We start from the raw sequence: 24,576 nt of genomic DNA, 5'->3' as shown, positions 1-24,576 counted from the left end.
ATGACCAGTCGTCACTCAGCACATAAGCCAGCGAGTCTGTCCCCTCCGGTGCATCTTGGCCCAGACTAGCCCTGTCAGTAGGGTGGCATTGAGTGGGAGAACGTCCGATTATGGCTGTTTTTGTCTGTTAAGAATATTAAATGCATCTTGACTTTTGGTCCAAATTACAACAAAGAATCTCAACCCTCAAAAAGTCTGTGCAGTCGTTTTGATTAAAACTGCAGTAGTAACGTATGGCAATCATTGTCCAAACACATGCACATATGTACATGCAGACATGTAAACACACACACGGACGCACACACACACACACACACACACACACACACACACACACACACACACACACACACACACACACACACATAAACACTGACACACACAAATGCAGACAGACTTCATCTGTCAGTCACAGACTGAATGGAAGTTGTTGGAGACAGGACGCCATGGGGGTGAACGGAAGTCAGATGGCCCTTGGTCAAGATACGCGATGTATGTGTGTGTGTGTGTGTGTGTGTGTGTGTGTGTTTGTGTGTGTGTGTATGTGTGTGTTAAAGCTGGAGGCCCACGTCTGTCTTGATTGGAATCTGACTCCACACATACACACAGCCCCTTGGCCTACTTTACCCCCCTCAGACTCCAGAGCGTAGGGGTGAACAAAAGCACTTGCCCCCTGCTTGTCTGTCAAACGCGCCGTCACGTACAGGCCTTTCTCTGAACACAGGACCACCCCCCTTTCTCCTTTTCTTAAGACGTACCCCCTATCAACAGGAGGTGTTGTCGTTTGTCAGTTAATAACTACCCCCACACCCCTCCAGCCCACCCCACCCCAACCCACCCTAGTCAAGCCCGACAGGCCAGGGCACCCAGGAGTGTGTTGATCTCCTGCCAGTAAGCACACACACACACTCACACACACACACACACACACACACACACACACACACACACACACACACACACACACGGCAACGTCTTCAGGACACAATAGGCAGAGCAGCTGGACAACACAGGCCCCTGTGCACGCGGTTGGCCTGCATGCTTAATTGGGAGCCTCAGACCAGCCATCTGGTCCTCCCCCCACATCTGCCTCCAATCAATGGCCGGACCAGAGTGGAGAAAGGGGACCGGTGGACCAAACTATCACTCATATCTCAACAACTCCGCACTCAATCATACCCAAACTGCAAAAGGTCAGTCGCACAATCATTTTGTTTCTGTCGAGGCTTGGGGTGTGTGTGTGTGTGTGTGGGGGGCAGGTTACGAAGAGCTATTATCAAAAGTCATCAATTAATGACCGCAGAGGGTGATGTGAGGGTTATGCCATTGTGGTAATGTGACCTTATGGCTGACCCCCCATGGGAGCCCGCACAACACTTGTTCTGCCAGAGAACATTAACGGTAATGTGTGGTGCCGCTGCAGGGCATCAGACAGCCTAAAACACTTGTAATGACATGTTGGGCCAATCATGTTTACATGTCTGTAAACTGTACAGTCTCTATAGGCTTTCTATACTATCCTATAGACCTGCATACAGACCTCTATACTGTCCCCTAGACATGTATGGACTTTTGATACAGCAAGTAGTATTTCCACTCTTACATAGTAGGGCAGTGCAACAGTCCTACAAATGTTTTGTTGCAAATGAAGAAAGACATACGTAAGTGCCCCTCATGACTGAGTTCTGGAAAGCCTGGGGATTATTGCTAAGGACTGCTGTCCCCTGAGAAAGTGATATCTGATCTTACTATAAATTAGGCAGAAAAGAACAAAGAGCCGAGCACAAACACAGTCATGCTTGGGTAGAGGGGTCATGGTGCTGGTGATTACTTATCATTTTTCTTCTTTTTTTTTTAGTCTCCGGTTCATTTAGACCAAATGGCCATGCAGCTGGTAGGCAGAGAAAAATGTGAAACTGGGTAAACTGGGGGATGGAGGGGACATGGTGATGGAAAAGCCCGGGCTGTGAAAGAAATGGACCTTGTAGTAGATGAATCTATTTTTCATAGTGCCCGAGGAGCAACAACCCCCCAGCTCATTCATCTCCGCTCCGCTCAGCACGTCACAAAAGGATCACTGTTCAGAACCACGGGCCTGCCCTGGCTAGCGTTGGGTTACCGATACTAATTGCCCGCGAATCAGAGAGGACCTGAGGACCTGCCAGTGTGGCAGAGGTGGGTGGTGAGAGTAGGCTGGCGGGTGAGCTGGATCGGGGGTAATGAGTGTGGGGGTGTAGGTGGATGGGTGGAAGGGTGTTGAGGTGGGGGCTGTGTGTGTGTGTCTGTGTGTGGGGGGGGGGGTACAGTGAGGTGGTCGACATGACCTACATGCACCAGCCAAGGAGACCTCCAGGGCCGTGTCTATTTTTATTCGTACACCAGAACATGTCTGTGGAAATCACTTCAGAGAGGCATCCCCCACGTCAGCGGGCTTTTACGTGCCGAAACACACCACAGATTCACAGCCCTGGAAAAAAAACATTTAAACAAGGGTATTCACCACAGACATGTGTCCTCTCTCTCTCACACACACACACACACACACACACACACACACACAAACACTACTGTACCCAACAAAGAGATGTCCCTAAGAAACTCTACAACTGATAAGGATGTTAAATGTTAAATTTCTAAACATGTGTGCACACTTACAGCACATTAGTGTGGTCACCAAAAACGTACACCGCCTGGTGGGAGTGCAGGGACTCCATTAGTGGATACATTTAGTGATGAATTTAGACAGAACAAAAGCCACTCTCACAAAAAGCCATCAGAACTAGGCTATTAACTTCCTCATGGGAAGGATGCATTCTCTACAGTCACTCACAACTGCCTACAAACTACAAATCACTAGTCTAAGATGTCTGTTTGCATGTTTGTGTATCATTTTTATCAATTTGAGTCTCTCTCTCTCTGTCTGTCTCTCTCTCTGTTAGTGTGTGTGTGTGTGTGTGTGTGTGTGTGTGTCTGCTCATTTATCTACTGGTCTACTTCAAATTTGCATAAAAGAAGACGGTCAGCATATCTCAGTCCTCTTACATTATTATCTGGAAGCACATCAGGATACGGATTCAGGAATTCTTTTCCACTTTCTTAAACATTGTGAGATGAATGGTAAGGGTCTGCCTTCGCCTGACTGCTCTTGTTATTACAGTGCAAAGAGCAAGTTCAACTCTGGGTCCTGGAAACCTCAGCTCAGCAGACCATGTAGATTTTAACCTTTAAGGTTACGACGTTATATAAGAGCAACAGGAATCTCATGTTCAAATCAAGCTATTAAGTACCATGTGATCTTTGTGATTTGATTCATATGCAAGCAAACAAATGCCTGACCCAAGCCATGCCATTTAATAATACAAAAACAATATGCCAAATAAAAGTCCATCCTCTGCAATTATTTATAAGGTGACTGGACAGACAACACAGTTAGCGTTAGGCACTGACTTCCTGACCTTTCTGAAAAGATTGGGCGGTCATTGGTCATTACCGTTCAGGACGGGCCTGTCGTCTGAATTAGCCAGTGGCCCGGAACAATGCCCTTATTAAACCGCCTTATAAATGACACGCGCCCAGCCACGCTGTTTAGACTCTCAATAACAGGAGGCACTTGATGATAGCTGTGGTGTAAAACTACCTGTCACGTCTGCCCTACAAAAATGAAGAATGCCAAACGCAGGCACAGATTCTTCCAACGTGTTAGTGTGTTGATATGTGCATGTGTCTCTGTGTGTCTGTGTGTGTGTGTGTGTGTGTGTGTGTGTGTGTGGTGCGAGAAAAACAAATTAAATATTCAGTGGGAATCTTCCGGAGTGTGAAGAGCAGCCCTGTCCGTGTGCACACACACTCTGTGGGTCTCTCTGCATCAGTCCTGATCCACACCCGCGCGCCCAGCAGACCCATAGTTTCTCACGTTTATATTTACACACACAGTAGTTATTAAAGTGCCTGCTGAGAGCCAAAAACGGCCCGGTGGTATATATAGAACGGGATTCAACTCTCTCATTAGGATGCAAAGACGTCGCTCAAGTGCTTAAATGCAGTTACTTCCTTAATCCTCCACCGAGGGGTTGCTGCAGTGTGAGCTCATCATATCGGTGTGATTAATTTATTCACAACTCTTCATTAGGCTGTGTGCAGAGGGAAATTCTCCACAGACTGGTTTTATCTGGATGGTTTGTCTGTGTGTGAAAATGTCTCCCTCAGCACAGTGAGGAAGTTGAGAAGGAGTGCAGTGAGAGTGTTTTCAGACACACACACACACACATGCACACACACACACACACGCACACACACACACACACACACACACACACACACACACACACACACACACACACACACACACACACACACACACACACACACACACACACACACGGCCCAGATGGGAGCCTGGTTAATTTGCCTGGTTTTATCCCTAAAAAGAGGATGGAAAGTACGTATGGGGCAGAATCTCCAGTGCAAGGCAGGCAAGGCCTGCGCATCTGTGCCGTCTGCTGGAGATCCTCAGAGGTGAGGAAGGCCTCTAGGGACTGTCAACACATCGCCATGCCAACGCACCCCCACCCCCTCATCCTCCTCATCTGGTGGTTAAGCTAAAACGAGTGAGGAAAAGAGAAAAGAAAACATTCCTGGTCACTCCTTTAACCAGCCGTGTGGTTCCCTCCCTCTCTCCCTCTCTCCCTCCTTCTCCCCCTCCCTCTCTCCTGTCATCCCCGCCCCATCCCCCTGCTCTTTTTTTCTTCCTCCTTTTCTTGCCCCACTTTTAGCAGAACAATGGGGACAATCGCGCATCCCCCCTGAGGGGTGGCAGAGGGCGAGTTTAAATATCAAAAGCTCACAATGGACACCACGCCAGCGCCCAGGAGAAGGCCCTTTCACCCAGCCCTCCACTGTCCATCTGCTGGGGACGGACAGAGACTGACGGAGAGGGGGAGAGAGTGAGAGACAGAGAGTGAGAGACAGAGAGAGAGTCAGAGAGAGAGAGAGAGAGAGAGAGAGAGAAGCGCAGCAGTACTGCAGACAGTTACCATATTTAGTGTCTCTTTCACGTCGCTAGCTATGATTCATGCTTGTCCCTTGTCTGCTATGTGTCACACACACACACACACACACACACACACACACACACACACACACACACACACACACACACACACAGACACAGACACAGACACAGACACAGACACACACACACACACACTCACAGAGACACACATTCACAGACCCTCGATAATGTTTCCTCTAACTGCCCTGCCTAAAGTCCTGCTGGAAGGAGTGCCCATTTGTTATCATGTTGTGCTTGTGATTCATCCACTATGAGGGCACAACAGATGCCAGTGAGGACAAACACATACACATAGTGATGTCATGGAAGAGGATCTACTTGGCAGCTCGACTACTGAATGGGATGGATCCTGAAAGAGATGCTCATACAGTATATGCCAAGTGAGTTGGGGAGATGTTCATACAGAAGAACAAAAAAATTCACACCTGACTGTAAACTCTCCATCTAGTCTAGTCTAGTCATTTTTTGTCACTTTCAAACAGATTCTATTTCGAACAAGTGTCAATTCAGCTGATATGAGTACAGTACAATAGACATGATGGCACCATCTCAAGGTCACACTTTATGCACATGGTAAAAGCAAAGAATTGGATTGTGCCTAAAAGGTTCAATACTTGCACCTGTTAGTAGTCAGATGAATAATCAATTGGAACGCTGTTGGCAGGAGATAGCACTTCACTTACTTCACTTCCACGAAGCAGAAGGCTAACTCCACCATACACACACATAAATAACCCACCACAGCATCACACACAAACACACACCACTCACTTGCGCACAACTACACACCAGGCCACACAAACACACCACATCCTGCCCCACGTCCATCATTAACACACTTGGAGTTAATGATAAGACGTCGACGGCGGACGCTGACACACCTGTGACCTTCTGCGACTCTGATCCCATCAGTTCCCATTAATGGTTTGTTATCTGGTCACCGGCCATTGAGCAGGTTTACACCTCGTCAGTGCCGGGTGGAGTTGGGGGAGGCGACGGCAAGGGATCGATTCTCATGGACAAGCATGCGGCTCCATTACCAACTCCCCTGGGAGCAGTCGCCCGCCTCTCCTGTCGCCTTTAATCTGCTGTTTCCTTAGGAAAGGTGCCCCCGACCTTTGACCCACATGAAGGTTCTAGGGAGGCTCATATTTACCTGGATGGTGCCTATGGAGCGGAGCCCTTTAATGGCTGGTCTGGGACCTGCTGCTACAAATACATTTCCATCCTGTCCACTGGCCACATAGTTAAGAAACTGACGGCAGAACAGTTTCCTTAAACTCAGGACCTTTAGGAGAGGGCTGGGGGCTGGGAGAGATATAATCAACACAATTCCATCCATCTAGAGTGACATAAAGGTGTATCAGGTGATGGCGTCACTGCTAATTGAGTTGTCCTGGCTTACAGAGTTGGCTATGGGAAAAGCTTACCGGTAATATGGAGATGTTTTAAACCGTTCCTTGCACAGAAATGTGTGTCTGTGTGGAAATGACCTTAAGTGTTGACTTTGTTTATCGTGCAGCATTTTGCCCGACTCTGTGTCAGCAGCAATCATGTCATGCATTTTGCACCCCACACAGCCTGGTCATGAGCTTTGTCATGCTAACAGTACAGGAGCCATTGTATATAAGAAACTGGTGTTAATTTGCTCAAAGCATGTTGTTTTCTATTAACGTTCCTTACCTATTTTTTGTTATGTTAGACAATATTTTACTTCTATTATTTGTCCCTGTTTGTCCCTCAGAAGAACTAAAATAACTCAAAGAGGAAAATGACAGCACTCAGTTTAATAGACATGTAGCCTTGACAAAATAACAGCTGTACATCTGATACAAGCAAGTCACTGAACCTCAATCGTTACTCACAGACATGGGCATTATTTTAATTATATGTATTTTAAATACATATTTAATTATTTTAGCGTATTTTGTCATTTGTATTTTGCAGGATTGGAAATCAAATGTACTTTGTAACAAAATATGTTTAGGGGTTGTATTTAGAGTATTTAAAATTTCAAAAATCTGTCATTTTTTTCTCAAATAGGTAAAGCCAAAATTTCATAATTCAGTTAAATATACTACCTATAGCCATGCCAATAAGCTATGCTTATCATAGTCCGGGAGCCAAAGGCCAGCATCTTGGTGAACCTGGTTTTGTCAGTTAAAGTTTTTTTTTCTTTGCTGTTTCTTGTTGCGTAGGGGGTTACTCAATAAGAATAGGGAGGGTGCCCGGTGATATCCATTGGACAATTCCCAATATTCAGCTCTAATTGAAACTCTCCTAAACGCGCATCTCGCCTGTTATTGGCTGGAACACTGTTTGTTATGTTTTGTGGTGCAGGCTGCACCAGTTTGTTTTTGTTGCCGTTTGCGGAGCCTGGGCTGTTAAAGAGACCGCGTTTTTTCACAATGTGTTCAGGGGACAGGCAGCTAGCGGATAGTGAGGAGATGTTTGCTGTATGTGTATGTGTTTTTTGCACCTGCAAATAATTCTGTATATTGGGACAACTTACAGGATGTTATTCTGTTTGTCTATGTAGGCAAAAGGCATGCATTTATAGCACAAAAAAGGGAAATGCAGTAGAGGTATTTGGTATATAGAGGCAGTAGGTTTGCCTGTCCATCAGCTATTTATTCTTCATAGCTCAGCTTTTACTAACCTCTTTGTCCATCAGCTATTTATTTGACAAAACTCAGGGTTTTTACTAACCAGCAGTCTGTCAGTCAGCTCTTTATTTTGCTTATATCTTGCTTATATCTATACCAGAAAGTTGCATATTCGTTTTTTCCGCGGAGAAGCACTAGGGGGAGACGAAGCACCCACCAAACGACCCAAAAAGTGCTGTAGAACCATCAGAACGACTCTCAACCTGCATAATTTCATAGGGCATCTTTAAATTGGGTTAAATATTCTGCAGAATATACATTCACTCTACTGCTCAGTGTTGCATTGGTGTTGTTCAGACTTTGTAGTATTGACAGTTCAATGGCTACTTTCGTCTCAGTGTGTTTTCTTGGATCAAGTTTTTTTTCCAGAGTGCTACAGTAATTTGGTCTTGAAGTAAACTGGTTGGTGTGTGTTGTTCCACCAGTAGTTTTCTTTGTTACAGTTGATTCCACTTTTGCAAAGCCTGTTTGTTGTCAGTTCAATCATTAGTCGTTTATTGATATGGGACGCTGATTCATTTATTTTACCAGATCTACTTCATAGGACCCCCAATATACAGAATTACTCGACCTCTGCCAGCCAATCAGAAACTAGTATGTCTCTTGGGGATATGTTTTCAATAAAATTACTTTTAAAGTTTCTTTTAAAAGTTGGTATACCATGATTATTTTGAGTGTATTTTTGTATTTTCGAATGACTAATTACTTGTATTTTAATGAAATACATTTTTCACATCAGTATTTTGTATTTTATTTTGTTATATTTTATGAGCCAGTATTTGTAGTTTGTAACAAAATAGTTTTTGATGTATTTGTGCCCACCTCTGGTTACTCGCTTATGACTTTCTCTGGATTATTAGCGCATGGCATATTACCTGACTCTTATCTGTTCTATTAGTGCAAGTTAGCAAAGATAAGACTTAATGAACTCTATACAGGACTCCATTTTGAATTTGCTTCCTACTGGGCAATCAACTTCCTGTTTACACTGTACACAGTAGGCTATGACAGAAAATGACAGATTACTAGCCTTTCAGTTTTGATATAGTAGGCTATTTCTAATTGAACAACATAGCTAAAGTTATCTAACCAGTTTGGTAACATCAGTTGCTTGATTAAGGTTAAGAACATTTTAAACAATTTTCCTATTTGCTGGAGGGAGTGGCACACAACATTTTCACAAAGTCAGTATATTACCATGAGACGAGGTCCTGAAGACAATGACTATAGAAAAAAGCCATATTTGCCAATGTTATAACGTAAACAGGAAGTTGATATGCCAGTACAAGTAAATCCAAAATGGAGTCGTGCATAGAGCCTATAAAGATCTTGTAATACTGGTGCATCCATCAATCCATGCAAACAAATGGGGCATGGGGAACATCTGCATGTTTCAGAGATACCAACAAGGTTAGAACAGATGGAATTGTCACCTGTTCTCTTTGATGATCTTATTAATCATTTGATGTATGGTGATGATTTAACTGTTATGTCTCCTTATTAAAGTGCTGGCTTACAGAATCTGCTCAGGGTTTGCTCAAATTATGGACCGCAGTATGACATCTAATTCAACCCAAAGAAGAGTGCTATTATGCTCAAACTCTGGAGTTTCCCCTGATTCTATATTATACAGAGCAAGAGCTAAATGTGGCTGACCAAAGTAAGATACGTGAAGCACATAATCAGGATTGATCTATCTGATGATGGTGACTGTGACTGAATTGTGTCCACAAGAAAATATGCTGGCATATTTCATGTGCACTGAAGAACTAAAAAAAACTCTTTTTAGAGTGTACTTTACACAAGTCACATATAGTGCAGCTATAGTAAAGCAAAGATTAGTAAGATTAAGATGGCATGATGCACAAAGGAATTGTACATACAAATGTATGTGTTGATCAATTTAGTCAAGGAATACAATTGAAATGGCCCTTAACACTTCCCTGCTTTCAGAAACACATGAACAAATATATGTGTTTTAATCACTGCAGACAACCATTTATGTGCAATTATGTATGTATGAATGTGCATATGGACTATATACTGTGTGTTAAAGTAATGGTTTGTCTTTTTATCTGGACTCTGGGTCTATAAATAAATAGAGTAAATAGATGTCCTACCTTTTCAAATGTACTAAATAAAGTCCACGGTGCCATGGACGTTAGCACAGGGGCCCAAATGAAGGCGTCTGTCACTGGATTCCCACTCGATACTGGCAACAAATCAAAGGGACTAGCCAATTGAAACCTATTAATAATTAACCAGAGGGATTAACAGCAGGGATAATTTCTTCTTCAAATGGCCCTTTTACAAGTAACACATGCTAGCTGAGCCTCAACACTCATTTAGTTTGGGTCGTAAATTTAGTTGATAGCCTTAGGGCTAAAAGGGGTATGTTTTATAATGTACCACTAACCCTAACTTTGAGCCCATATAGCCTGAGGACTGAACAGAACCATCATAGGTAACAGCTGTCTTTCTTCATTGTAAATAAAAGTAAACTGACAAACGATGGCTGATTTGTGACATCTTTGTCTTTTCATTAATCATAATGAGTAATGGCATCAGCTATGAATATTTCCAAAAATGTATGAGGTACTAATGTTACAGAGTTATCTAGATGCAAAAAAATAAATCCACATATGATTAATATGCCTATATAAAATCAGTACATCTGCAATAGAATCAGATAAGAGGTGTCACAGATACTGGACATATACTAGAACTGGATCACGCAGACACATGTCCATTTTCTCTTGTATAAATGATTCAAAGTCACAAATTAACATTAAAGTAAAACGGTTAAAAGATAGAAATGGTTCTGCAACACGGTCTGGTCTAATCTCTGGAGCCTGCAGTTATCCCTTATGTGTATGCATGAGCTGATGTGTCCTACATGTGCCCTACTCAACATAGAGAGAGAGAGAGAGAGAGAGAGAGAAGGAGAGAGAAACAGATGGTTCTCCCTGTTTTTCTCTCTCCCCTGTCCAGTTTAAAGTCCTTGGGCTCATAGACTACAGGGACTCCTCTGAACAGCTCACAGAATTCCAGTCCGAATCAGAGGAATGTGGAGAAACGTTTGAGTCTGACAACCCAAAGAAACATTAATTGTCTCGAAAATGTATTTTAAGAAGGAAGTAAGAAGGAAAATAGATTATTTTGAGATCTTAAGTTGAACTTAAATTGGACTTGAGCTGAGATAAGAGGGCTATTTCACAGCTCTTCTTGTCTCAGCCCAAGTCCAATTTAAGTTCAACTTAAGATCTCAAAATACTGTTTTCCTTCTCAATCTATTCTTATGATCCTTATTTCTCCTACAGGGAAACAGACGAGATCTCATCACAAATGTTGCTCTCCTCTGGGAATGAATCCCTAAGTGATGAATAACCCACACTAAGACATGGTAATTCACTTCCTGTAAGCCATGCACTTTATTTATTAAGATGCACTGAAGTGTGGATAATAGGGAAGAGATCGCTTGTAGTATAGCATGAGGACAGGTTGACCTTTCCCTTGATGAGGAATGTTTGAGCTCTACCAAGGATGAAATACTTGATGCCAAGTATGAAGCTTTTTTTTATTTCAGATAAACTATCTCTATCTATCTATGATTGCTGTACTTGGCTCTTTCTCAGAATTATTTCATATGCTTATGCTGCTTATGATTATCTGTTTTACAAGGGTAGTCAGCAGACTCTGAGACAAAAGTTACAGGAGCATTCTCCCAACGCATTCTCTGTGTCCTGAAAAAACAGCAAGCTACTAAATCCATCTTCCCACCTCCTTGATCACTTACTCCTGTCTCCATCGGCAGTCCAACCCCCTCCTGCAACCCCGACAGCCTTGCCCACAGCAAGGGACAGAAAGGTTGAGGAGAGTGTGAAGGGCTTTAAGGGCAGAACACCCAGTCTCCCTCCTCCATCTTCCAAGATGAGTAAGAACACCCCAACTGGCTTGTTTATTTGGCACCTGCCCAGCAACATGCCCTCCAGACTAGGGCTGCACGATATTAGGAAAACATGCGATATGCGATAACATTATTGAGTACTGCGATAACGATATAACTTGCGATATTTAAATATATTCAATGTTTTTCTCCATTCTACTTGCTGCTAACATAGACTGTAGGGTTGGGGAGGGGGGTAAATAAATGTATAATTTTCTACATAAACAATATAAATATACAGCTCAAAAAAATTAAGGGGACACTTCAATCATACACTGGATTGGTGCTCTGACACTGTTTGGTTCTGAGCATAAGAAAAACTTTTAAGGCAAGTGTTTTATTTTGCAAGAACTGTCAGACATTCTGTGAATGTAGTTTGAGAATGGAGAGAAGGAAGGTTTCAAAAAATGGGTTTTAACAATTGTGAAAAACTGTAAGTGTTCCTTTCATTTTTTTGAGTAGTATATAGCCTAGGCTTTATATGGCCTGATGAAAGTGGACAGTTAAGATACCTACTGACTAGGCTATCTAAGTTGTGTGGAAGATGTGCTCCAAGAAAATCCTCGTAAAAGACGGATAGACAGCCAATCTGAATACTTGTGCACCAACCAGCGGAATATTCCACATTGGCAGCCTTCGCTGGGCTTAGCAAAAAAGCTAGGCCTACTTAAGCTATATCGCGGCGGTCATTCATCTAAAATCTTAAGTAGCCCAGTCTAATCTCATACGCTGCGCATCCGACGTTATTAGGCAACCGGCATGCCGACTACGAGGGCAGCGGAAAGTGAAAGTAAGTGGCTGCGATCGCACAGTCCATGCTAACGAAGTAGGCTAAACAACTTTTACAAATAATCCTGATTACCTCTCTGCTGCTGTCTGGGGCTTTTGCTAAATGCAAATCATGAAATACAAGCCTTACAGTGAAAATAGATAGGCTATCTTCAACGAAAGAAATTGTTTATTTTAACACGGTGGAGAAGGACGCATTTGGCGCTGTGTTTGTAATATGTCGTCCTTTATAAAACCAAAATATTTCCATATAACAGACGTGCTTTTCCTTTAGTCGCCAATTCCTCTTGTAGCCAGTATAGCCTACCTCGCTTGACTCACTATCTTCAGCCATCACGTCTTAGCTCTTGCCTCAACACCTAAAACACCACACACCTAAACTGGTAGGGGACGGGCTTCTAGGGCTGCATTACAGCATCGGTTTGGTAAAATATGTTGACATTCAGAATGATGAATACATCATAGACTGTAGGCCATGGAATGCGGACGGCACAGAAAGTGTATCAAAATGTATCGAAAATTAAGTAATCTTTGCGGTATGTCCATCGCAAGAGTTGATATCGCGATAACGATAGATTTTAGATATATCGTGCAGCCCTACTCCAGACTGCCCCCCCCCCCCCCCCCCCCCATCAAGTTTAGACCCCATAAGGAGCAAAGCTGCTGTTTCAGGTCCAAAAATAGACACCGTAGAAAAAGAAAAAAAAAGAAAGACCTCTGGAGCAGAGTGGTGTGTGCACTGAGCTGGCCCACAGGTAACATGAGAAGAGAGAGGAAGGGAAGGGCTGAGATGAAGGATGGAGACGGGAAAGAAGACCGCTGGAAGGGATGTCTGTGCTGTGCTGAGGTGCAGCCTGTGTCTGTCTGCTCCGGTTCCTGATTTGTCCATTTGTCTCAATGTAAATAAATGAGCAGTAAACCACAAACACACATACACATACTCCTCTCTCTCTCTCTCTCTCTCTCTCTCTCTCTCTCTCTCTATTTAAATGAAATGTAAATACACTGGATATGAAACCAGCAAGACTGTGCCATGGGCTGATAGTGTTGAGAGGCCTGATTGAAGTTATGACTTCACACCTAAGAGACTATTCCTGGAGACCTGGCTTTCTCAGAAGCCAGCTGGTCAAGGGAGGAGACAGCAGGTGCCATTAATGCTCTTTTAATTGAGCCTTACTGTATGCATTCACAGGGACAATATTCCACAATACTGCCTTGCACACACAGCTATGTCATACCAGTACAAATCATAGATATTTGCCAAATCAGGATTACATAATAATCTACCCGTATGGTTTAAAATATCAGGGCATAGATTGACATGGTAAACTGGCAGTCATGCATTTGCATACAGCAGGGATATTTTCAGAGGCCCTGTCTTTTCACTTTTGGCATTCTCAACAGTTATTACTTCAGTTTAAGTGGTAAACTTTTATTTCAGAAGACCAATACACACACAGAAACACCACAAAAACACTATATTACTATATTACTTAAGAATGATGCAACCGCTTTACATTAATTAAGATACGATCATTTGATCCAACAAAAGCTCTCTGTACTTGTTAACAAGTAGAATTACATTGCCTTCACAAAAGTAAAATAGGCCTTCTGATTCAGGAGACAGCAAAATATCAACACCTTGTGGTGAATATAGGGAACTACAGCAAAGATGTCATGCTCAAACTGCTGTGCTTTCTCTTATAGCAGATATAGATAAAAAATCTGCACCAATGTATGTTCATTCACAAATTCAGCTATATGTGACCAGCAGTTTTGACTGGGTGGTGATGTTTTCTGGTTACTCTAGCAAAACAATAGCTGCCATTTTGTTGTTTGATACTAAAGAAATGTTTACAGTACCTGAAGTAGGCTATATCATTCCCTGACATTTTCATCTACACATATCCTATCTGAATGAAAACAACTATGAGAGCTTATCAGTTACTGTGATCTGACACCACTCTTTAAGTTTCATGTTACTCGATAGCTAGTTGGTATTGACCGTTCACATGGACAACACACAATCATATCGCTTATGGACCATAGGTGTATAAAGGGGGTGCTGACATGTGGGTCTGTAACAAAATAGAGGGTCCTCCTGTTTGCCCCAGATACTAACAAACCCACAAAGGCTGCTCGCCAAAGGTGATGTGCTGTCCATGGCTGCCTAGCATGTTTAATTCATGATGGAAAAATGATGGAGGGTGCTGCAAGATGGATTCTCCATGATCTAGGATCCCCTGAGCAGCAGACATTTGTCATAAACAAAGTGTTGGACAAAGTCAGTTATAAATATGTGAATACTGATGATTAATGTGATAGACAGAACTGGAGCATGATGTAATTGAATAACTGACACTGTTGTTACATGTAATGGTAATGGCAACTAACTGTTGTTACATCCAGAGACTGAAGTTTATTTTGGGCTTATTTCCCACTGTAGGGAAAATCATATTCCAATGAACACCTAGTTAAATGCATTAACAGCCATTTAGGTTACAAGGTGCTTATTGGAAAAGATGTAAAGCCTTGTACAATTTAGAGAACATAATGGGAAGCCTATGGCTTCTATTTGTCATTAGCCTCAGTCAGTCTAGGGAGAGCATGTTTTAATCGAAATCAAGAATAACCATCGGTTAAGTTGTACACATACAACGCCAAGCAAAAGGTATCTTTTTGGTGGAGAAAATGTATGGTGCGATCAGAGAGATTGCCTTTGGTCGTTATAACTTTTATGTCTACTGCTGAAACTTTAATCTAACCTTTTGAGTTAGTGGTAGCCATTTGTGCTGTTCAGTGTGTAATGCAGATCACCAGATCCCACGGACCTGGATCAGACTCAACAAGGCCTGCTACAGGCAGCTCATCCTTGGGACGAGAAGTCACGGCATGCGGCTGTGTTCACGTTTTTATCATTAGTCTAACACAAATAGTTGTTTACAGTTGCATTTGTTACGTAATAACAATCCTACATCTCACAACTATGCGCTCATTTTAGTTATGCATAAGGCGGGCACGCCTGGGTGGAGACTTGTTAAAGTAACAGTGTCTGTGTGCTACATCACCAAACATGCTGACGAAATATCAGAAGGTCTCTTACGGCAATGGGAAAAGCAGGCTACCACACAGAACACTAGCCGATAACACGCCGCGGAGCATCTCCAACCTGCATTTACACCGGCCCCAAAATCAAGCGAGTTGACAGCTATTTTTGCTCGACCTCTTTCCAATTGTTTCTTTTGTCACAATACAGTTGCGTATATGTTTAATAACTGAGGCAACTTGGGTGTGTTTCTGCAATATAATGGCTGTGTAAGTAATTTGCGCAGAGCAGCAAAATACACCGCATCACCCGCCGATGCGCAGAGGACTCAAGGGCTCGCCAGCGTGAATCAGCTCTCTCGGCTGTAACATGGGATTATGCGAGTGCTATGCAATCATCCTTTCCGTTTCAACTCAAGCAACTGCAGCCCATCACCGTTTAATCTCGCCATTTTAAACTAAAATGAATCCTAATGCCAGGCAAAACGAAAACCAGACCCGTGTAGCATATGTCTACTCAGATAACAGAAGATGGCCCAGTAGAATGACATTTTGTACCTTACCTGAGATGCCGCTTGTATGACCGTGAGTGCTTCTGTGTGTTCTTGCGGCTTGTTTTTGCTAACTCAGCAACGTCAACAGCAGTCGACACGTTGGTAGTCGTGATGCGGTACAGCACTTATTGTCATGCATTGGCTCCTTACGGCCTCTCCTTCTTTCCTAGCTCAGCTGTGCGCGCACCCGTTCCCTGCGCACGCTCCCCTGTCAGCCGGATAGCAAGTAGAGAGCGCGTGCCCCCGCCCACAACTGGCCAGGTGTTCCGAAGAGGACACGTGCACAACTGCAGCAACGCGATAACGTAAGGATCCAATTTAGCATCATGACACAGAATTAGTAAAATGAACAGATAAACTTTGCCTATGTCTCCATGTATTGTCAAATAATACTTTAAATAAGGATTATAACACGTCTTGTTTTGGTTAGGCTAGGCTACTGTTGCCTTACTGTTGTGGTTTGTTCATAAGTTAAATGGGTAAAATTAAATCTTATTTCTTTGAAAAATGTATTTTAATCATTACCAATAAATTTGATCTAATTAGATATTATGATTGGGCATCTTTTTATTAGGCTATTCGAAATGGTGTTTAGTAGCCTACATAGAAAAGTCTATCAGCAAAAAGTCTATAAACCAAAAAGTGTATAGGCCTAACACCTAACACAAACAAGAGTGTGAGTTCACTGATAGACGGCATCCAATCCACATATGAGGACAATTGGGCATTACATGTTATTCTTTTCAAAATATCACCGTTTTGTGGGCTTGCTAATACTTAATTACCTTTGAATAGCTTTGAATACTTCTAGATCAATAGAACAATAGATGCTTTTAGACGCAATTGTCAAACATTTTGTGCATGGATCATCTTCTACCTGAATTGAAAGTGCCCCAGTGTAAGATTTTTTTGGAAGCAAGATATTAACTATTGTTGTAGTATTATATCGTCCTTAGTGATTTAGAAAGGTTTATTATAAAATAGAGTTTAATAAAGTGGACAAATTCTTCAAAGTCGAACAATTGTGGACATCAAGGAAGGGTTAAGGGCAGGCTATAACTAGCAGCTTGTGCTGAGCTAGAAGCTAGTTTGAATATAAATAAATGCTGTTATTAGATTAACGTAAACAAATACAGATAAATCAGAATGAGTACAAAGTTAACCCTGGTCATTATCATACAGTATGATTGTTTGTTGGGCACTATTAAGAAGCTTTTGCCATAAGTGTGCAGCCCTAGTTTAAATGCAGGAAAAATATACATCTTTCTTTAACAATAAATAAATCATTTTGAAATATTTTTGTATATCAAAGAGCCTATTACTGTGCATGTATACCCCGTTCAAATGCATGCCAGAGACAGAGAAGGCACCTATTGATATGTCCACGTCAGTGTTGTAACAATCATGGAGTTGTCTGTGGAGGCATTTTTTCAAGAGTGCATTGCCTACCACAATGTCCCCCCTGTCAGCAAACACATCCCCTTTGACAACACAAGGAGATCTGCATTACCACATTCACACAATAACCCACTGGCACTGAGATACTAAGACACAGATCCCAAGGAAAATACATTGTTTTCCCCTGATCCCTCTCTTCCCTGTATGCATAGACCACTCACAAATCTCCTCTAAATCACATTAATCATAGACTAAATCACAATGCCCCGCTTATGAACAGTATAGTTTCATCATAGAATCATCATAGTTGATGCAATGCTCGCTGTAAACATTCATTTGAACTGGGACTTTGATATGTTTGTCAATGATATTTGTCACAGCTGTCTTCCTCTGCAGTCATTCCTCACAATGCCCAGAGGTCATTAGTGTCCAGTTTTACTTTCAGTTAAAAGTACAGTCGGCGATTACGCATGACGTTGCAAGCGTTTGTTTATGTGTATGTTTATATTTACATTTCTCAGCAGATTTTTTGTCCAAAACAACATATATCATATTTTAACCAAGGACCAAAAGAAACACACAAAAGAGGTAGCTCACCCCTCCCTTCAGTATTCCCAGAGAAACTCCACACAGTCTTTCGTTTTGTTTGTGGGACAGGCTGCCTACAGAGATCAGGTGTTTTTTTACAGTGTAGCCTACTCACTGGATGTGCAGCCAGTGAATGAATGGTGAGGAGATGTTCGCTGAATGTGACAAAAAAATTAATGGGCTTGAAATTGCGTATGATCGCTGACTACGCCTTTAAGTTTACAATGGCAATATTAATGTATTTCATGGATAGGCTGGAATATATACCCGGTGAAAGTGAAGGTGCTATTTGGATGCAATTCGATTAATTATATGGGAGTTAAAACCCAAATTCCGAAAAAGTTGGGATGCTTTGTAAAATGTAAATAATAATACAACATATCAACTATTTAAGGAGAGAAAATGTATTGTATTTGGGAAAAATATGTTCATTTTGAATTTAATGCCAGCAACACGTCTCAAAAAAGTTGGGAAAAATACTGTCTAAATATGGGCTGAATTAATTCCGGCATTGTTTTCCTGAAATATTCAAGGTCTTCCCTAAAAACGCATTGTCTGGATGACAGTATATGTTGTTCAAAACCTGTGTACATCATTCAGAATTGATTGTGCCTTGCCAGATGTGCAAAATGCCCATTCCCATGCCAGGTACTAATGTACCTCCACACCATCATGGATTGGATTAGATTCAAATGTATTGTCATTGTGCAGAGTACAAGTACAAAGACAACAAAATGCAGTTTGCGTCTAACCAGAAGTGAAAAAAGCAGAAAAGTGCAATGTGATATACAGGTATAGACAGGTGGTCCATAGACAGGCAAAGATATATGTCTGCTAAATGTTTGTCCCTGTCAAGGTTGCCATGGTCATGGACACCTTAACAGGCAATTGTCCCACCCTCTGCAGTGCTTTCCGGTCGGAGGCAGAGCAGTTGCAATATCATACTGTGACACAGCTGGTGAGGATGCTCTTGATGGTGCAGCGGTAGAAGTTCACCAGGATCTGAGGAGACAGATCCCCTCAGGAAAAAGAGACGCTGGTGAGCCTTCTTGATCAGGGTAGAGGTGTTGATGGTCCAAGAGAGGTCCTCTGAGATGTGGACACCCCAAAAATTGAAGCTGGTGACACGCTCCACCTGAGTCTCGTTGATGAGAAAAGGGGTGTGCTAGCTTTAGACTTTCTGAAGTCCACAATGAGCTATTTGGCCTTTTTGGTGTTGAGACCCAGGTTGTTGTCAGTGCACCACTACTCCCTGTAGGCCGTCTCATTGTTGTTGCTGATGAGACCAATCACCGTAGTGTCGTCTGCCAACTTGACAATGGTGTTAGAGCCATGTACAGGTGTGCAGCCGTAGGTGAAGAGAGTAAAGGAGGGGGCTCAGCACACATGCCTGTGGTACGCCGGCGTTCAGGGTGATGGTTGAGGAGGTGTGGTTATCTAACCTAACAGACTAAGGGTTGGTTGGTTAGGAAGTCCAGAAACCAGTTACAGAGGGAGGTATTGATGCCCAGTACACTGAGGTTGGTGATCACTTTGGAGGGGATGATGGTGTTAAATACTGAACTGAAGTCAATGAACAGCATTCTCACATAGGTGTTGCTATTGTCAAGGTTGGACAGGGCAGAGTGAAGTGCCGTAGAGATAGCATCTTCTGTGCTCCTGTTCGAATTGGAAGGGGTCCAGTGAGGATGGTAAGCAGGTCTTGAGGACGCGTCCGGGGATACCATCAGGACCAGCAGCCTTACGTGCATTAGTCCTGCTCAGTGCAGCACACACATCAGTGGTGGAGAGTGTGAGGGGCTGGTGATCTGCAGAGACCACACTCTTAATGGCCCCCTCCTTGTTGTCCCTATCAAATGGATGCTGGGTTTTGAACTGAGCACTAACAAATTAGACACGTTGAATAGTTGAATAATCCCTCTCTTCTTTAGCCCAGAGGAGTCCATAATTTCCAAAAAGAATTGCACATTTTGATTGGTCTAACCATACAAGCTTTTCCTCTATACCTCAGTCCATTTTAAATGAGCTCAGGCTCAGATAAGATTTATTTTTACAATTTCTTCTTTGCATGGTAGAGCTTAGACAATGGTTATCAGAAGTTTTCCTGAGCCCATACCATGATTTTCTTTACAGAAAAAGGTCTGGTTTTAATGCAGTGCCATCTGAGGTCCAAAAGACCATGACCATCCAAAATGTGCTTATATTTTCCATGAAATAGTCAATTTTCTGTCCTTCAATGGTTGTAATATGTTGTCTTTGAACTATTCTCAATTAAATATAGGGTTGACATGAATTTGGGTTGTACATACAGTATACAAATCAACTTGTTCTCTTTAGAGTCTCCCCAACTATTTCATTGGCATTGGGCTATATGGGGTCTAGTAAATTACCATAATCTACCATGATGAGGGGTAAATGGATAGAAATTGTGTGATGTTATGCACAAACATAGATTGGTGTTCTATAAATTATGAAAACATACTAGTTTCAAATTTTTAACAAAAGTCAACATTCTCGTCTCTGCTATTACTCTAAATCTGGCTTGTAAGCTTTGTAAGATTTAATTGGATTGAGAGGAAATTGCCTCAAAAGCTTTCATCGTCCAGTTGTTCATCCATAGAGGATTCGATGGAGTAAAAGTGCCATAATCAGTAAAATGTTTTCAAAAAAAGAAATGCTTTTTAGAGGTGTTAACTATTACCATTACTATGACACATCAGAGAGGGAGAAAGAGAGAGAGAGAGAGACAGAGAGATAGAGAGACAGAGAGGAGTCCCTAAAAGAAAGGAATCTGAGATTTTCAACTGCCAAGGATTTAAAGCTGCCTTACTTGATTATGGTGCCAAGCTGGGGGGGGGGGGGTCGCCACATGGGGGGCATGATTTGGCGAGGCTTAAATCTCCAAAAGCTTTTCTCCACTGGAGAGCATTGACATTTCATTAATTTGATATCCTACAGAATAATAAAAGAAGCTTCTCTTTCCTTAATTCCAGGAATGGAGCGCATAAAGACCCCATGCATATGGAAATATCTGGGTGAAATTTAACATGAAGGAATCAGACAGCAAAGCAAAGAAGTGCAATTACGTTGGATGCCGGCTTCATTCATCCCTGACAGATTGTAACGAAGAGGATTCAAAAACATGGGATTTTTTTCAGGAATGGTTAAACCAAAGGTTTGTATTTTTATCTTTAAGCTGTTTGCGAATACAGCATTAGATTGTTGGTAAACTATGGCAGTATTAACATGTTTGTCCAGATTATGAGGTCATGATGCCGTATGGATAAAAAGACCATATTTCAGGTGATCATGAGGTACACTCCTAGCTCACAGCTGTCCAGAATATGCGCACCACACCAAATAAAAAAGCCAAGGCAAACACAGACAGTACTGTATGTATAATAGAAATACAATTTCTGCAGAAATAATCTTTATGGCATTGCTTAAAGGAATAGCAAGTGATTCTAATCTAAACCAATAAACTTTTTGTCACATTCACCAAATATTTCCTCATGATCCACTGGTGGTCCTTTCTATATGTACGCTGAAAAAAAAACTATGGTTTTCCAGCATAGCTCTGTCTCCATAAACTACAATAAAGACATGAGAAAACCTTGCAAACATTAACTACAGTAAAGTTGGCATGATCAAAGATGGCTAGCAGATTAACTGTCGTTGTTGATTTTGATTTCAACAAGAGGTGTATCTACCCTTAACATGACCACTTCAAATGACTTTGAAAATGATACCAAAATTGTCACAAAAAGTGTGATCAGAGAAATACCAGTATAGACAGAGCTGTTATGCAAATTTTACATTGAGTATACCTGATCATTTCTATCATAATAATTTATTTAATCAGCTTTTGAGAAAATTTTAATTAAAGAACAGTGCTGAGATGATAAACAATAAGGCAAACATGAAATTAAAAAGAGTACTCTAATTAGAACAGCATTACTGTAAACATGGCTAATACATATTTTGATGTGTGGGACAGAAAGGACAAATTAAGTCTGGCTGAGCCTCTAACCAAAAACAATTTTTCAGAACGTGTTAGACAATAGCGCTTTTTTAATCCTTGAATCCTTAAATCCTTATGGAGGAGGGGTGTGCAAGATGGCTTTTAGAATTGTCTTTGGCATTACCATACCATTTTATGAACAACTTTAATGTTATAGTTTCTTCATGAAATCACACAACCGTGTAGTTTATGTTTACTTATAGTGTTCTAAAAAAATAATTGAATTACATTTCCATTCCTATTTATTAATTTTGGCAGACGCTTTAGTCTAAAAGCAGCAACTTACAAGTTAAGCTGAACTATCAATGAAATCTGATGAGTGTCTCCAAGCAAGAGCCGACTAATAGGTAAGAAGGAACGTGATCTCAGAAGAGATGAGTCTTCAAAGGATTTGACAAATGCTGACAGCACCTAACATAACTTAAAAGCAGTCATTTTCAACATACCAATATAAATTTACATGATAGCCTAAAGACCAATATTAAAAGTCATGCACAGATTAAGGTCAGAGGGAGCCCCTGTTCAATATTATTGGTCTGTATTGAGGTGCTAAGTAACCTGCAATACATCTTGTGCATTTTATTTTAAGTCATGGGACAACAAGAATATATTTTACATCTAAATGGAATACTGCTCTCTATTGGTGAAATGTACCAATGCTCGGGGCTGCTCTCTAGTGGATATAGGTGTAATAATGCTTTGCACAAATACTGTAAGCACATCCCCATTTAGTGTGGGTGAACAAATGTCATAGTTTCATATTTCACATTTTCAAATGCTTTTGAAGTTTCAAAGTTGCTGTGCAAAGTTTCCACTTCCGCTGATGACTAAAACATCCCCACCTCAAGTATCTAGGCAATAGACGGCTGTTAAATAGCAAAAACAAGTATAGAGCCACCCAACAAGTCACCTTTCCACCACTTTGTCTGTTCTCTGCCTCATCAATAGGGCTGACTGGTTTAAGGAGGAAAGAGATTATTGAGATGCACAAATTATTTTGTTTTCACGTATTTTAGGAAAGCCCTTTTTCAGATCATAGTAAAAAGATTGTGGCCAAATTTTGGCAAACCACACAAACCAGCTCCTATTTAAAATCTAAGTATAAATTAGACTAACTCACTTAGCCTAACTGATTGATGTCATGGTTACGATGACATCGTTGCGATAATAAATAACATCTAACATTTATCGGATAGAATTTCTACTTAAAGTGTGGGTGTGTTTTGGGAAAGGTCTGGCTGTGGTTTGGTAGTTGGATTCATGGTCAGAATGGAAGATCCAGAATGAGGTAGTCGAGTTTAGTAAATGATGCAGTGGGCCTACACATCATGAAGTGATGAGAAGCATGCAAACAGCTCAGAGGAGAATATATAGGCTAGTGCCTAGCACAGTGGTTAAAAAAACAAGGCCCTGATGGATATTGCCATGCATTAGCCATCAATAAGTGTCTTAAAGGCCTCCAAATTTGTAGCAATCCACGTGCAGCCTGGTTGATATAGGATACAGAATGACAAATGGAATGAATGTAGGCACAAGTAGTGAAAGTCCATTAGTTAGGGCTATAATCTAGAAGAACAGTTCAGACTACATGCCTATTTACAGACGTTATAATAATAATAATAATAATAATAATAATAATAATAATAATAATAATAATAACAATAATTGATTGATAATCTGGTAATCTGGAGATTGTTTGGGAGTTTCGTATGGTTCGTATGGGTAGCCTATCCCAGGATACTACACTCTTAAAACGAATCTGTTGTCCCTAACTGGACACTGAGATGTGTTAAAAAAAACAACGCAAGTTGTGTTGTTTTCAACACATTCGTTTACAAGAAAAGCTCAAAAAGGCTGTTGTTACAATAAATGTCCACCAGAGATCAGGATTCTCGTAGTTATCCTCCATTTGACTGACTCCCCTTTGGTTCGCTGTGAGAGGGCGAAGAGCTACGAACTGCAAGGCTGGAAAGCCTCTCCAGTTCACCAACAAAATAACCGGGTAGCATAATAGTAGCGAGACAGCGTGAGTGTCATTGTTCCACGACGTTTTCATGGATTCAACAGAACGTAAACAGGTTAACGTAAATCTGTGTCAAATGGATGCTTCTTGTGCCAGTTTGTAGACTACAACGCTCAGTGATAGAGTTGATATATTGCGGGAGTCGAAGAAACAATTGGGAATCAATACGTTCAAAACGAAATCGGACGTCATGATAGCGCCTAAAACATTTTAGTTAAGGTAAGATACATTTTATCGACGATGGAATGATGTAGCCGAGGCTACTTTGTTTCGGAATTGTAACATGAATATATACAATAATTATCTGTTTGTGCTGAATTATTTCTGAAAAAGCTCTACGCCAGTTAAGGTTATTGCGTTACTGCTGCTGTCGCCGGGGCGCAGTCACCTAGCGTTAACGTTAGTTGTCAAACATTCAACCACTGCAGCTGATTTGCGCATGCAGTTTTTACTTCTCGACAAATTCAAATGAACG

The 24,576-nt window shown here is 41.5% G+C and overlaps 1 protein-coding gene across 1 annotated transcript in view; it reads left to right on the top strand.

Annotated features, from left to right (window-relative positions):
* Positions 1–24,049: 24,049 nt before the first annotated feature.
* pik3c2b (phosphatidylinositol-4-phosphate 3-kinase, catalytic subunit type 2 beta) overlaps positions 24,050–24,576 on the top strand; it is a 40,280-nt gene continuing 39,753 nt past the window's right edge. The window contains exon 1 of the mRNA XM_076267517.1: positions 24,050–24,320. The gene's annotated coding sequence lies outside the window, so the exon portion shown is untranslated. The remainder of the gene's footprint in view (positions 24,321–24,576) is intronic.

The sequence above is a fragment of the Alosa pseudoharengus genome, unplaced genomic scaffold (assembly GCF_046254945.1).
Source record: "Alosa pseudoharengus isolate Yale_2024_CS ecotype anadromous, Long Island Sound unplaced genomic scaffold, YU_APseudo_1.1 YU_APseudo_1.1_scf_5, whole genome shotgun sequence".
In the NCBI taxonomy this organism is placed as follows: domain Eukaryota; kingdom Metazoa; phylum Chordata; class Actinopteri; order Clupeiformes; family Clupeidae; genus Alosa; species Alosa pseudoharengus.
This window is presented reverse-complemented; position numbering and strand designations above follow the sequence as displayed.